This window comes from Trachinotus anak, unplaced genomic scaffold (assembly GCF_046630095.1).
Source record: "Trachinotus anak isolate AG129_WGS33_773 ecotype Australia unplaced genomic scaffold, CSIRO_AGI_Tana_v1 ptg000039l, whole genome shotgun sequence".
NCBI lineage: Eukaryota > Metazoa > Chordata > Actinopteri > Carangiformes > Carangidae > Trachinotus > Trachinotus anak.
Window position 1 is genome coordinate 2,141,110 of NW_027273890.1, and position 13,646 is coordinate 2,154,755.

General features: G+C 43.3%; 1 protein-coding gene across 3 annotated transcripts in view; it reads right to left on the bottom strand.

The window, feature by feature from the left end:
* The window catches only part of enox1 (ecto-NOX disulfide-thiol exchanger 1), an 84,298-nt gene that overhangs the window by 33,976 nt on the left and 36,676 nt on the right, over positions 1 to 13,646 (bottom strand). The gene's annotated exons all lie outside the window — the stretch shown is intronic.

Sequence of the window (13,646 nt, forward strand, 5' to 3'; positions counted from 1 at the left end):
TGCTGCTGGGGCCCACTGAGACTGGTTCCTGTACAGATCCAGATCCAGATTTACAGACAAACCTTCAGCTCTGTCAGTGCAGCACTTTGGTCCAGACTGGACCATCTCTACAACCCAGACAGATTGTTCTGTTCATTCATGGTCCCCAGAGGATAAAATCTACTAATCTAGTGAAACAACTCAACAACTATTGGATGGACTGTGATGAAAGTTAACAAACCAATGTAGAATAACAACACAGCATTTTGTGTTACAGTTCGTTAAACCATGGTGAGATCAGACCTGTGGCTGACTGTGACCTTCCAGCTGCAGGTGGATCTGTTTAAGGCTCCATGTTTTATCTGAAGTGTTGATCTCCATCAGAAGATATATCTGTGGTTTTAAGAACCAAAAATCATCTCAGTGTAGTTTTACATCTCCTCTCTCAGGCTTCTCTCTGGAGCTCTAGTAACAACAGGTCAGTCAGCCAATCAGAAGAGAGGATCTGAGCCCCTCTTCTGATTGGCTGATCCAATAAAATAGCCAATAAAAGTAAAAGATTTCAGATAAACACTCAGAGAAACCAAATCCTGTAAGGTTGGATGGTGGGTCCAGGTGGGTGCAGCTTGGGGCGTGGCTGAGGGCAGTGACTGCTTTGTTGTGACATCACAAAGTTCCAGAAGTTCTGACGGCTGGTTTTAAGGCTCAGTGTCTGAATACAGGCTGTGTGCATTTCTCTGTGGACTGAGGCTTTGATACTTTCACAGTATTAATATAGAACCTAGACCTGCTTTATAATCACAAACACATGGACATATTTTTCCAGTGTTACATAAAAGGAGATGAGCCATTAACACCAGATCTTCTTCATCAAGCAGCAGCCTGAATGTTTTCATCATCCGTCCTCTGAGGATTCTGGTTGTGTTGTTAAACCACCGTCTGGTTTTTCAGTCATCACTGGTTTCACAATATTTTCTCTGTAAATTCAAATTCTGTGTGACTGGAGACACATGAGAAGCACAAACCCTCAGTGACCCACAGCAGGATAATCAGGTAAAGAAAATGGATGATGGATTCAGGACGGTCTCTAGAGACTGAGTCCCGTCCTAGACGAGGAATAATCATGTTACACAGAACAACAACAACCAGGAGGAGAATTTTTATCACCACACTCCTAGAAAAGCAGATGATTGCAGCTTGTTGAGAAAACGATGGTGTTATGTGTACACACTACACTTCAGCTCTGTATCTGTCTGTGCAGTGAAGCTCTATTTAAGCTTCCATTAACTCTGTTAGCACACACTGAAATAATTCACCGTGTTAAAGCAAGAAAAACATTTGGTTCTTTAAAAGCTCTCAGTGCTGCTCACAGCTGGTTTTACATCTTCACTATTTCTCTACATTCATATGCTTGAGTAAATAAACAACAGTTTAAATTAAAGTTTGGCTCAAATACTACGACCCAGAGCAGTGTCTCCTGAAACAGCACCCTTTTGGCGGCAGGGGCACCAGACCTTGGTTGTCATGGTTACATCAATAAACTCAGGGACTGTACCGAGAGCGGCATACCTACCTTCGTCACCATGGTAACTACAATAACAGTCATTGCTTGGTTAGGTTTAGGAAAAGATGGCGATTTGGGTTAATATAATAGTACTTCCTCAACATTAGACAATCTTTGTTGTCATGGTTACAATAATAACAGTGAACTGTCATGGAGAATAGAAACAACATAAACTGCTCCTGTCACATGGGAATCGAACACCGCTCTCCTGGGCCATATTCATCCATCCACCCCAACCTCCTCCTGACGTGGACTTTGTCGCTCTATAAACTACGTCACCGCACTTTTCCCTTTGCTCCTGTCATCATTACTACGACAACTAGATGTCGCCTAGCAACAAAACCTGACTCTGGGTCATAGTAACCTGCTGACAGACGACCTCTGACCTCGTCTGTTACAGGACAGTCTCTGACAACTAGAGGGCGCTGTCACCTACCTGTGTGTTGGTAGTGGGCAGAAATCTTCTATGTGAAGTGACCAAAACTGTTCAAACTATGATGGAAATCACTCAAAAACTGGGGTTTTCATTATAATAATAATAATCTAACCTGGAAGTAGCTTCACTGAATTTAAATCCTGATAAAAACAATAAACTGAAGAGATTGATCAGAAATGATTGATTCAGATGAGTCGACGTCTGTTTCCAGAACCACGCAGGGTTCTAGTGTGTTCCAGAGGAGAACCTGTGTTAGTCAGGCCTGTGCTGAGTCTCTGATGAAGGATGGGAGGTGTAATACTGTAGCTGAGTGTTTGCTATGCCGGACACGTCTCTCTCTCTGTCAGCTCGCTCTGCTCTGCAGTAATCACCATTATTCACATCTGACACCAGGAAACCAGCGGAGCCACAACACATCCTGCTTTAATTGAGACACAATCATATCAACGACTTGTCATTAATGACTACACACCACGTCATGTAGCTCAGGCAGACTCGCTGCTCAGCTGCAGTGATGAATCTGCATTATGAGCGCAGTGATGTTGGTAAACATGTACTGAGGAGGCAGCCAATCAGAGGACACTAATATGTAGAGACGGACAGTCACATATCCCTACTACACACCAGAGCACAAAGACACACAGGCCTGACACACACACACACACACACACACACACACACACACACACGTTCGCCTCTTAACCCAAAAACCAGATCTCAACCCTGAAACTGGACTTTGAAGAGGACTGAGGAGCTGTAGACCTGATAACATCACTCCACTGTTAGGGTCCCTGCAATTATGACCAAGGCCTCATAAAGGCAGAAGAACACACACACACAGACACACAAAGACACACACACACACACACACCCTGCAGGCAGAATGAGGTCCCCAGAGATTTGGGGGGATGGGGGATGAAGTGAAGGCTTATGACGAGCTGAAGAAGCTGCTTCGCTCTGCAGCAGGAAACCCACGAGTTTATTCTGAGAGAGATTTATCCTCCTAATGAAAGTGTGCAGAGACGTCAGCAGGCGGCTCGGAGTCTGATCCAGACTCAAACCCCTCAGCAGCTGCCGGACGGACGTTCATGCTCCCCCAGGACACACTGCAGTAACTAGAGGACATCCTCTGGCGCCTCGTCCAACGCCACCTTCAGGTCGAAGAGACAACTGAGCAGAACGCTGGAGCTCAGGATGTCAACACCATGACTGACTATTTCCTGTCAGGTTTGTTCCCGCCACAGTTTCAGCCTGATCAACGTCACCTGTCCACGAGGAGAACTGTCGTATGAGACTGTTCAGATTCACGTCACTCACAAAAACGTTCCCAGAGGACAGAATTTAAATTCAAACTCCTGCAAACATGACACAAAAAACTGTGATGTTTTCCTAATTAGAAAATATTAATAGCACAGCTTCTAATGATGCATCATTGTTAATGAAGGACAATAGAGTCAGTCACAGCTGTAATAATATGAAATATTCACCTTCCTGCTTTACACCTGAACCGCTTCATTTCCATCCCACATGGGGCTCCAGGAGCTACGTGGTGCCAGACTCATGTATTTGAAACTGTCTTGTAGGTCGGGGCGGCGGTGGCTCAGGAGGTAGAGCCACTCATGAGAAGGTCGGCGGTCCAATCCCAGGCTCCTCCAGTCTGCATGTCTTGGGCAAAATCCTGCCCCTGATGGCTGCTTCATCAGTGTATGAGTGTGTGTGTGAATGGGTTGTAGAGCACTTTGAGTGGCTGTAGAAAAGTGCTACAGTATGTAAGTGCAGTCCATTTATCTCTCAGGTAAAGGTGTGGTCTCCACCTGTAGTGACTCCAGCTTTGTTAACCTGTTTGTGGTTCTGCTCAGACTCTCAGCTCCTGGTTCAGGTCTGGGATAGATCCTGGTCCAGTTTAATACAGAAACAGTTCAGAACCACGCCATTATTAATATTTAACCTTCATTTATTGAAACATGAAGCAGCTGGACATGAAACTGCCTCCACAACAAAACAGTTTAGTGACAGTTGAAGGTGATTTCTAGGAGACAGAGACAGAGACGACTCGAGTCTAAGTGTTTCTCCTCTGTGGTGACGCGCAGAAAAGCTGATCAGGACCCGTATGACGGGTCAGATCTATTCATCATTTAACAGAAACATAAATCACTATCTCACATGAGGAGCTGGGCTGCACCACGTGCACTCTAACACAAGCACGTGCACTCTGACGTGAGCAGGAGTCTGACGGCTGAGCAGAGAAATCAGGTTGATTCAGGGCTTATGTAAAGAAGGACGAGACGCTGGCAGAGCTGCTTATATCTCCCTGTGTGCTGTCTGTGAGCACACACACACACACACACACACACACACACACACACACACACACATATGATCCAGGTAAGAATCACATGTTTAATGGGCTGTAGCAGGCAGTTAGAAGAAATCCAAACAGACACAAACACCTGCAGCTATGTGCCGTCTCTTTGTTCTGCTGCTTACCTCATAATGTTCATCGTAGTTCTTTTTCCATCATGTGCATGCATGGGTGTGCGTGTGTGTGTGTGTGTGTGTGTGTGTGAGTGTAATGTACCATCACAGACTTGGAGACGACCTCCTCTGTGATGTGTTCTCTGTCTCTGCAGCAGCTCTTTTCACTTCTCCACCAGCTTTAAGGTTAAAAACTTGATTTTCATCAGAGGTTTCTTTAAATGTTTATCTAAAAACTAATCTTAAAACTTAATAAAAACTATGATGAGAAATATTCGTTGATGACCACCAGCAAGACTACAACTAAATAAAAAAACAAGAACAACAACATCATGTTTTATGTTTTTCATCAACAAATAAAAACTAAATGATGATGTGGAAGATGAACGAATGGACAAAGTCTTCCTCTGCAGCCGGCAGACACACAGGGACCTCGCTCAGTGATTTGATGTCCGCCATGTTGGAGCAGTGAAGATCCACCAGTAAACAAACAGAGAGGCTGAGTGTAACTTGTTTCATGCTGTTTCCAGGACATTTGCTTTGTAATAAATGTTCTACTCAATGTGGAAATAAACAAGTTCAACATGTTGACTTGTCTCAGCTGAAAGTGGAAAAATCAGCTACTGCAGCTTTTAAGAAAAAACCTCCTTGGGTTATTATTTTTTTGTGTGCAACATGTGAATTTCTCAGGTCATTAACACCACCACTCCCCCACTCTTCCATCCCTCCCTCCATCCCTCCCTCCTTCTGAGAGCTGACTGGACGATGCCAAACTCTGCTGAGTGTTTCTGCTCACTTTCACGCACCATGAAATATTCACAGCTGAATGCATGTCCTGTTTATTATTCATGAGCTCACTTGACATCTCTGAATCATTCACACACACACACACACACACACACACACACACACAAACATGCATTTTCATATTTGCATACTGAGAAATGCTCAGTTGGAAACAAATTCAAAGCGAACGATGCTTTCATGGATGCACAATGACAGCACACACACACACACACACACACACACACAAAGGCCTGATGAGATTCTTGTTAGTCATGTGATTCCAGGAAAGGGAGGAGCTACGTCTGGAGACTCTCACTGGCCACATCACTGTGCTCATATGAAGGAGGTCAGTCTAAGTTTCATGTTTTTACTGAGTCCACTTCAGGGGGTTTTCCTGCAGCCTGCAACCCTGCAGTATTTGTGGATGTTTATTTATGAAGACATCAGAGATACTGATCACTGGGAAGTGGATGAATGTAAAAATACTTTTTCTTGTTTCTGTGTTCAGATTTGACCAAGTTATAAACTGTGAGTGTGATTTGACACAAACTGCAGTTATGGGATGTAAAGGATTTAAAAATACCTCATTTGTGTGTCACAACCACTGGTACCCCAACAATCTCTTATCATATAGCAAATGCTAACGCTAACCGAATTGTCTCTTTATCAGAATCAGAATCAGAATCAGTTTTATTGCCAAGTATGTTTTCATATACAAGGAATTTTTTCTGGTGATTGGTGCAATTGATCAGCAACAGTGGGGCTCTCTAGCCTTGATGAGGCTAATAGCAGATGGGAAGAAGCTATTTTTGTGGCGAGAGGTTTTGGTCCTGAAGGACCGCAGCCTCCTGCCAGAGGGGAGTGTCTCAAAGAGTTTGTGTCCAGGTGTATGAATATATTATTATTGTGTAATATATTTCAATATTATTGAAAAATATTGTGCTTTTATTCCCAAAATTTTCATAAAATTTCCTTTATCTTACTTTCATATAATTGGTTTTATTGGTATTGATTTTAAGCTGCTGCTCTGTGATTCATTTACAACTTGGTTTTTCTATAGATTAATGAAGTTTTCTATAAATTAATAAATAAATAATGTACCTATCTTTGTCGCCATGGTTACTAAAATAACAGTCATGGTTTGGTTAGGTTTAGGAAAAGATGATGATTTGGTTTAAAATCACTACTACGTCAACATTTTTGTTGCCATGGTTACAATAATAACAGTGAACTGTCATGGATCATAGAAACAACATAAACTGCTCATGTCACATGGGAATCAAACACCGCTCTCCTGAGTCATATTCATCCATCCACCCCAACCTCCTCCTGACGTGGACTCTGTCGCTCTATAAACTACATCACCGCACTTTTCCCTTTGCTCCTGTCATCATTACTACGACAACTAGATGCCGCCTAACAACAAAACCTAACTAGTAACCTGTGGGCTCGTTTGTTACAGGACAGTCTCAATGTATCTTCTTCTGGCCCCTGATGGGAAAACATCAGTCACTGCAGATTTTCAATCATGTGGAGCTGGTCTGGTTTTCTGGAGGAAGAGGCCAAAATATCAGCAGCTGAATGAGCTTCTTTAACACGTGTTCCTGATGAGTCTTGAATGGTGTTCAGGATGTTCGTCTTAAAAACTGAGCCATAAATCTGACTAAAACCTTCACGCTTCCACACACAGTTTCAGTTCTTTCAGATGTGTTTTGTGACGTTCCACAGATTCCATCCATATTAGAGGAGTTGATGGAGCATGGCAGCAGTCCCTGATGAGAGTCTGTAAACATTCAGTCTTCAAAGATGCCCTATTTCCAGGGATGTCCCCTCCTCAACATACCACTGATAAATGATTACAGATACTGAGAGAGGCTGCGGGAGAGTCTCCTTCAGCGGTTAGCAGGAAAACTCCAGGATTCAAAATAGACCAGGACTCCCTCTTTCATGAGTCCACAGATGCACAGATGAAGGGCTCATGTCTTTCTGCTTCACTTCAGCCATACAGCCGAGCTACAGCCGAGCAAGCACCATGTTCCTGTTCTTACAGCTCGCAGCACTGCGTGCAACACTATCCTAAAAATACAGTCCATGAGGGCAGCTGTCGTGCAACTGTTACAGACTGGACTGTTACAAATTTACTGTGTTTATGAAAAACAGAGAAACTCATTTTCTACAATGTCACCACTATGACCACTCTAAGAAAATTTGAGTTTGTGAATGAGCCCTTGGTTCTTGCAGTAACCAGGAGGTTCTTCAAGGAACTACTTCGTTTTTTTTTTTTTTTTACAGTGCATCAGCCACAGTGTGCCATGTTGTCTGCTTCACACGTTTTATGATTCATTATGAATATGCATGACATACTGTACTGTATATAGCAGCATCCTCATGGGGCACGTTGCGTATCTATGGCAACACTCATGGACCAGGAATTGATGAGATTGGTTTAGCTGATTAACACTGTGCAGCTTTGTATGGTGGGAGTACTTTATTCAGAAAAACATTATGAAGCTTTCATATTATATAGATAATATTATAAGTGTTTCACCTGGTTAACGTCCACATGATGTTTTTATATAATATAGACACATGATGATTTAAATAAACAGTCAACACCATGACTGAGTGTTTCCACCTTAAACTGCACTGAACCAATGACAGTCTCATAAAAACAGATTCAGACAGTCAGGGATTCATACGTCATAGAACCTAAGGAACCAATCCTGTCAACTTGTGGGGACGGGGGCGGGGCTAAATACACCTTAAACCTTGTCAGCACAGAGAGCCAGAGTTAGCAATTAGCACAACCACTAACACTGTGTCAGCCACTGCCAGTTGCAAGCTAACAAACAACATAAACAAATAAAAGATGCTAACTACGCTAACGGTTCTGATATGTTTGCTAGTCTCTGATTCTGGTCTCAACAGACTCCTCATCTTCATCCTCTCTGCTCTTTCACCTGGACACCTGGAGCAAGCAGGTGGTGGGCGGGGCCAGGGCCTGACCCAGAATTCCTCAAAGATTAAGTCAGAATAGATGAGCCAGTTTTGTTTGTGGGAAAATCATGTTTTTTTACATGGTTTAAAACATGTCTGGAGGACACAATAGATAAATCTAAAGTTGTGTCCATCAACGTTTCTGGTTCGACTCACTGAGCCGTGTCGTTTCGCTCTTCATCCCTGTCCACGCTCAGTGCTCTTCAATGTATTCAGCACAGAGCGTAGACTCTAATCTATGGACAGAGTGCAGGGCCTGCCACTTCCAGTGTGACTGGGACTCCCTCTTTACCCTTCAGCTGAGACAGGGTCATGGCCCAGATATCAGTCAGCGCTCGCTGCAGCAAATTACTTCTAATAAAGCCTTTAGAAAGGCACCATTAACCACAGCGACACGGAGGGAGAGACGGGCTGCAGCCGAGGAAGCAAATCCAATCAGCTCCAATCAAATCATTGTCCAGAGAAAGGGGCCGGCTTACACCCCATAATGATCACTGAAAGAAGGGGAGCATTTCGCATTTAACAGTCAAACAGGCATCTGCATAGAAACGGCTGGAAGAGAAAACATGTTGGCAGCTTTTCAGAGCTCATCAGAGAGCACAGCTGCTTTCAGTCTCTCCTCTCTGAGCACCAATCAGCAAGAAAACAGCTGCTGCTCTGTCTGGTTGAAATTTATGCTAAAAGACAAGGAATTTATTGATCAGTCGATCAATAACTGAATCAAGTAAAAAGTGCCAAACGTTTCGTTGTTCCAGCTTCTAAAATGTGAGGATTTGTTGATTTCCTCAGGTTTGGTAAATTGATTAGCTAATCTAACAACCCCAGCACAGATATTTCACAATAAAAGCCTTAAAGCCACACTCTCTTACCAGCTAGGCTTTTATTATGAAACATCTGCACAAAGGGTTGGGCTGCAACTTGGACATACTGGTTGAACTCAATAATTTCTTCACATCACTTCCACTTTTTAGACATCACTGTTTTTCATCACTGTGTTTTCAGTGAAACACAGCACTTCCAGTACAGATGTTTCACAATAAAAGCCTAAAGACCCTCATTAAAGAGCTAATCTGCAGGAAGTGTTAGTGTAAAGCTTAACAGCGATGAAAAAAACAGCAAAGTAGAAGCTTTGGGTTTAATTTGTGAATGAAAACAGTTTGTTTGTGAAAAAAGGACTGTTTCTTTTTTAAATCAAGACAACAGGTAAATGTGGAGGAGCTTGGCATTGACAGCAAATTAAAAATATGATAAAATATACTTAAAAAACTTAGGAGATATGAAATAAAAGTCTAAGGAGCTAAACCTGATTGTCTCTGCAGCTGAAGTAAATGTCCGAGATGCTAAAGCAGATCAAACGCTTGTGCTTTGAGGTGGACGGGGGAGGGGGCCATCATTCTCTTTAAAATACAAGAGATTATAATACGTCTTCAGAGCAGATTGGAGGCTACAGTGAGTCGCTATTGGAAAGAGATGAGACGGGCCGGGGCTAGCTGGTTAGCATGCTAACTTCAGTAGAAGAAAAAATGTGATAGAAGCAAGAGTTAACATTGGTGTTTGTTTCCACCTCTGGAGACAGATGTTGGTGAGTAAAGGATGAAGTTTGACGCTGAACTCACAACGTTTCTTCTAGACTGGTGAGTAAACAGCTGCTAATGCTAAAGTTAGCTATGCAGCAATAGCAAAACAACTAGAATTAGCTCCTTGAATTAAAAAAAAAGAAAAGAGGGAAGAGCAGCCGGTCCTCATATTTCAGAAGATGATATCAAGTTACAATCAGTAAAATCCAACACTTCAGACAAGAGTTGACAATAATTCACATTAAAACTTGGAAAGGCATCAATTGTCCCTGAAATATTCACGTCTGCCTGTTTGTGACAGCAGTGTTTGTTTTCTGTGTCTCTGTTTCCACTGTCTCCTTTCCCTCCACAGTCATTATCACTTCATCAGGTTACTGCCCTGTAGTAAGGCTCATAATTAGCCGGTGCCCAGAATTAGCAGTGAAAAGGCTGCATCAGCAAGGGACAAGTAGCAATTAACGGCCGACACAGAGGCCAGCTCCACAGACCGGAGGCTGAGCACACGGACAAAGCATTCATTTTCTTCATTTGTGTGGGTGTCATGTGACGACTGGCTGCTGCCTCTGTGTCCTCCAGCGTCGTCCTGGTTCATACTCAGCCCGTCAGTCTGCTGCTTCATACCTCTGGGTCCTCCTCTGCTCTGTCCTTCTCCTCCATTTTCATTTTCAGCCTGACTTTGAAAACTGTTCACACAGGAGGAGCAACGGAGACACTGAGCTACATAACAGGAGTTTTTCACTACTGCAAACAAAGCAAATGAAACTGTTTAACACTGCAACAATTAGTTGTTTTAAAATTAATTGACAACTATTTCTATAATCAATCATTTTGAGGAAAAAAAGTATTCTGCTCCAGTATTTGTTGTTTCCTGTGTCTTCTGAGAAATTTTTGGTGTTCTGCTAAAACAAGGCGTCTGAAGACATCATCTTGGACAAAACATTTAATCACTTAAAGAAGAAACTAATTGATTGTATTAATTGATCGTGGAACTGATCATTAGTCAGAGAATAAATGCTTTGATATTCTGCGGTGGATTGATGTGGTTCATGCTGCTCCAGTGATAATGTAACATTCAAAGATTTTAAAGTTTAGACCAAATGATCAGGTAACATTAGCTCCAGACCAAACATATTACCATCCTCCTTCAAACCCCTTCAGCCTATTAGATGACGCTCAGTGAGCAGGGGGCTGATGTTTGAGTCAGAGTGGCAGAGCTACTGAGAGCTCTGCGTGCATCTCAGTTACAGCGCTGCAGCTCTTTAGTCTCTGAATCAATCCACCATGAATTGCTTAAAATTCGAGCAATGCTATTAGCGTAGCTGTGGCTCATGTTTCGAATCCATTTAATCCACTTAAGGCCTGAGAGGCAGCAGAGGGGGGAGTGGGGGTTGGGTGATGGGGGTGTGGGGGAGGTCTAACACAGTCAGAAGTTTGCAAGAAAAAAATCATAAGAGAGAGTACATTTGAAACAGGAGCAGTGACTAATGAGAACATGGTGATGGACACGACAAACAGGCAACACATCCATTACACAGGAGGCTGAGCTGCGCTGAATATTCACTGTACGATCACTAAACACTGTCACATCATTCAGACTCGTCTGCTCCAGGATCTGGTCAGTGTGTCCACCCTCCCTCCAAACAACAGGCTTTTCTGAAGAGCTCGGGGTGAGCTGCTCCCTGTCGTCATTGGAAGTGCCTGACTACAAACTGTCTGAACAACCATCAACCCTCTGATGCGACCAATAGCAGTGTCTCCTGAAATAGTGCCCCTATGGTGGCAGGCATGACTGGACCTTGGTTACAGTAATAAACACGCGGACTGTACCTCCGTTGCCATTGTTACTATAATAACAGTCATGGCTCAATTAGGTTCAGGAAAAGATGGTGATTTGGGTTAGAATAAGTACTTCCTCAACATTAGATGATCTTTGTTGTCATGGTTACAATAATAACAGTGAACGGTCATGGATAATAGAAACAACACAAACTGCTCCTGTCACATGGGAATCGAACACCGCTCTCCTGGGTCATATTCATCCATGCACCCCAACCTCCTCCTGACGTGGACTCTGTCGCTCTATAAACTACGTCACCGCACTTTTCCCTTTGCTCCTGTCATCATCACTACCACCTGATGTGGCCTAGCAACAGAACCTAACTATGGTCGTTTGTTGCGGAGGTCCGTCTCATGAAAACATAACAACTGGAGCCTGAATGAATGTGTGATGGCGGCAGGACTGACACTCTGGAAGTCTTGTTCTTATGAAGGCGCCACAAGAGATGATACACAAGTCTGTTCACCACTGTCTGTTTACATTAGTCACAACACACACACACACACACACACACACAGTGTCACCAGGCAGTGTTGTCGCCGCGGTGGACGTGATGATGGTGATGATGAGCGACAACTCGGCTCAGAGACACTGAGCAGGAGACAAAGTGACTCCAAACAACACAATCATTGTGTACATGTGAGTCTGCCTGTGTCTCTTCAGACCAGCTGTGAGGACCTGTCCACATCTGCATGATGCTGCTTCACTTACCTTTAACCTTTAGAGTTAGGGAAGGTCCTGGTCTGGTTTAATACTGAAAAAATTCAGACAATTAACCCAAACCACCGTCTTGACTGAGCTTAACCACAGAGCTGCTGTTGTCTAAACCACAGGCCTGGATGTGACCCTGGACTCTGGATGTGAACCAGAGTCCCAGGTCAAGCAGCCGGCGAGCTGCTGGAGCACGGGGTTACTTCAGATCTTACAGAATATACTTTGTTTTAGTAAAAATTGTTTTAATATTTATTTTTTCCCCATGTTTGAACAAATGTTTGAATTTCTGAGCAGCTTCACACACAAAAGCTTTTTAACAGGATTTAACGCTCGCAGGAGGTGGAGAGTGTTTATGTATCACACACACCGTCACACACATCTCCAGGGCAGCAAATTCTAAATGTCACAGGTCTGTGTGTGTGTGTGTGTGTGTGTGTGTGTGACAGAGCCTCTAGCAGGCGACAGCGCTGACTCACAGAAAATGACCAGATGGTGTGAGAAAGGAGAGAGGAGAGGAGAAAACAGGAAACAGAGAAAGAGAGATAGAGAGAGAGATAGAGAGAGAGAGAGAGAGAGAGTGTGTTTTGTAGCTAGCATTCCTCCAGCCGTGACTGCTCTCTGCATTTTAAACACCTTCCCTTCTGTCACTTGCAGCCACAGCTCTGTAGGACGAGCCAATTAGCATCACACACACACATACACACACACACACACACACACACACACACATACACACACACACACACACACAATGAATATTTCTCTGGCAGACAGACAGGAATTCACGTTTTGAGAATCCATGTGAGGACACAAGAACGACAATTAACTCTTTTTGAGTCTGACTCAGTGGAGCTGATGAGTAAAGTCAGTTAATCCTTCATCTGCAGGAGCTTTAATATGATGCACTACAATAAATTCATTACACACACACACACACACAGGATCACAGAAGCCGTGCAGCAGCTCTGTGATGCTGTAAGACACGGCCGCACTTTCAGCTAAATGCTAACAGCATGCTAACATGCTAACAATGACAATGCTGCTGTTTAACAGGTATGACGTTGACCGCTGTCCTCATCCTTGTTGAACTGAGCAGTTACAACAACCTGCAGTCGTTCTGATGATGAATCCTGTTTGAGGAGGCAACAGATTTAAACTGAGGGAACTGGAACTGTGAGGAAATGTTTTAATTTAAATTTAAATTTTTATTTTATAGCCAAAATGATTCATCAGTTAATATGTGTGTAAGTGTGTGTGTGCGTGTCACAGTCAAACATTGAA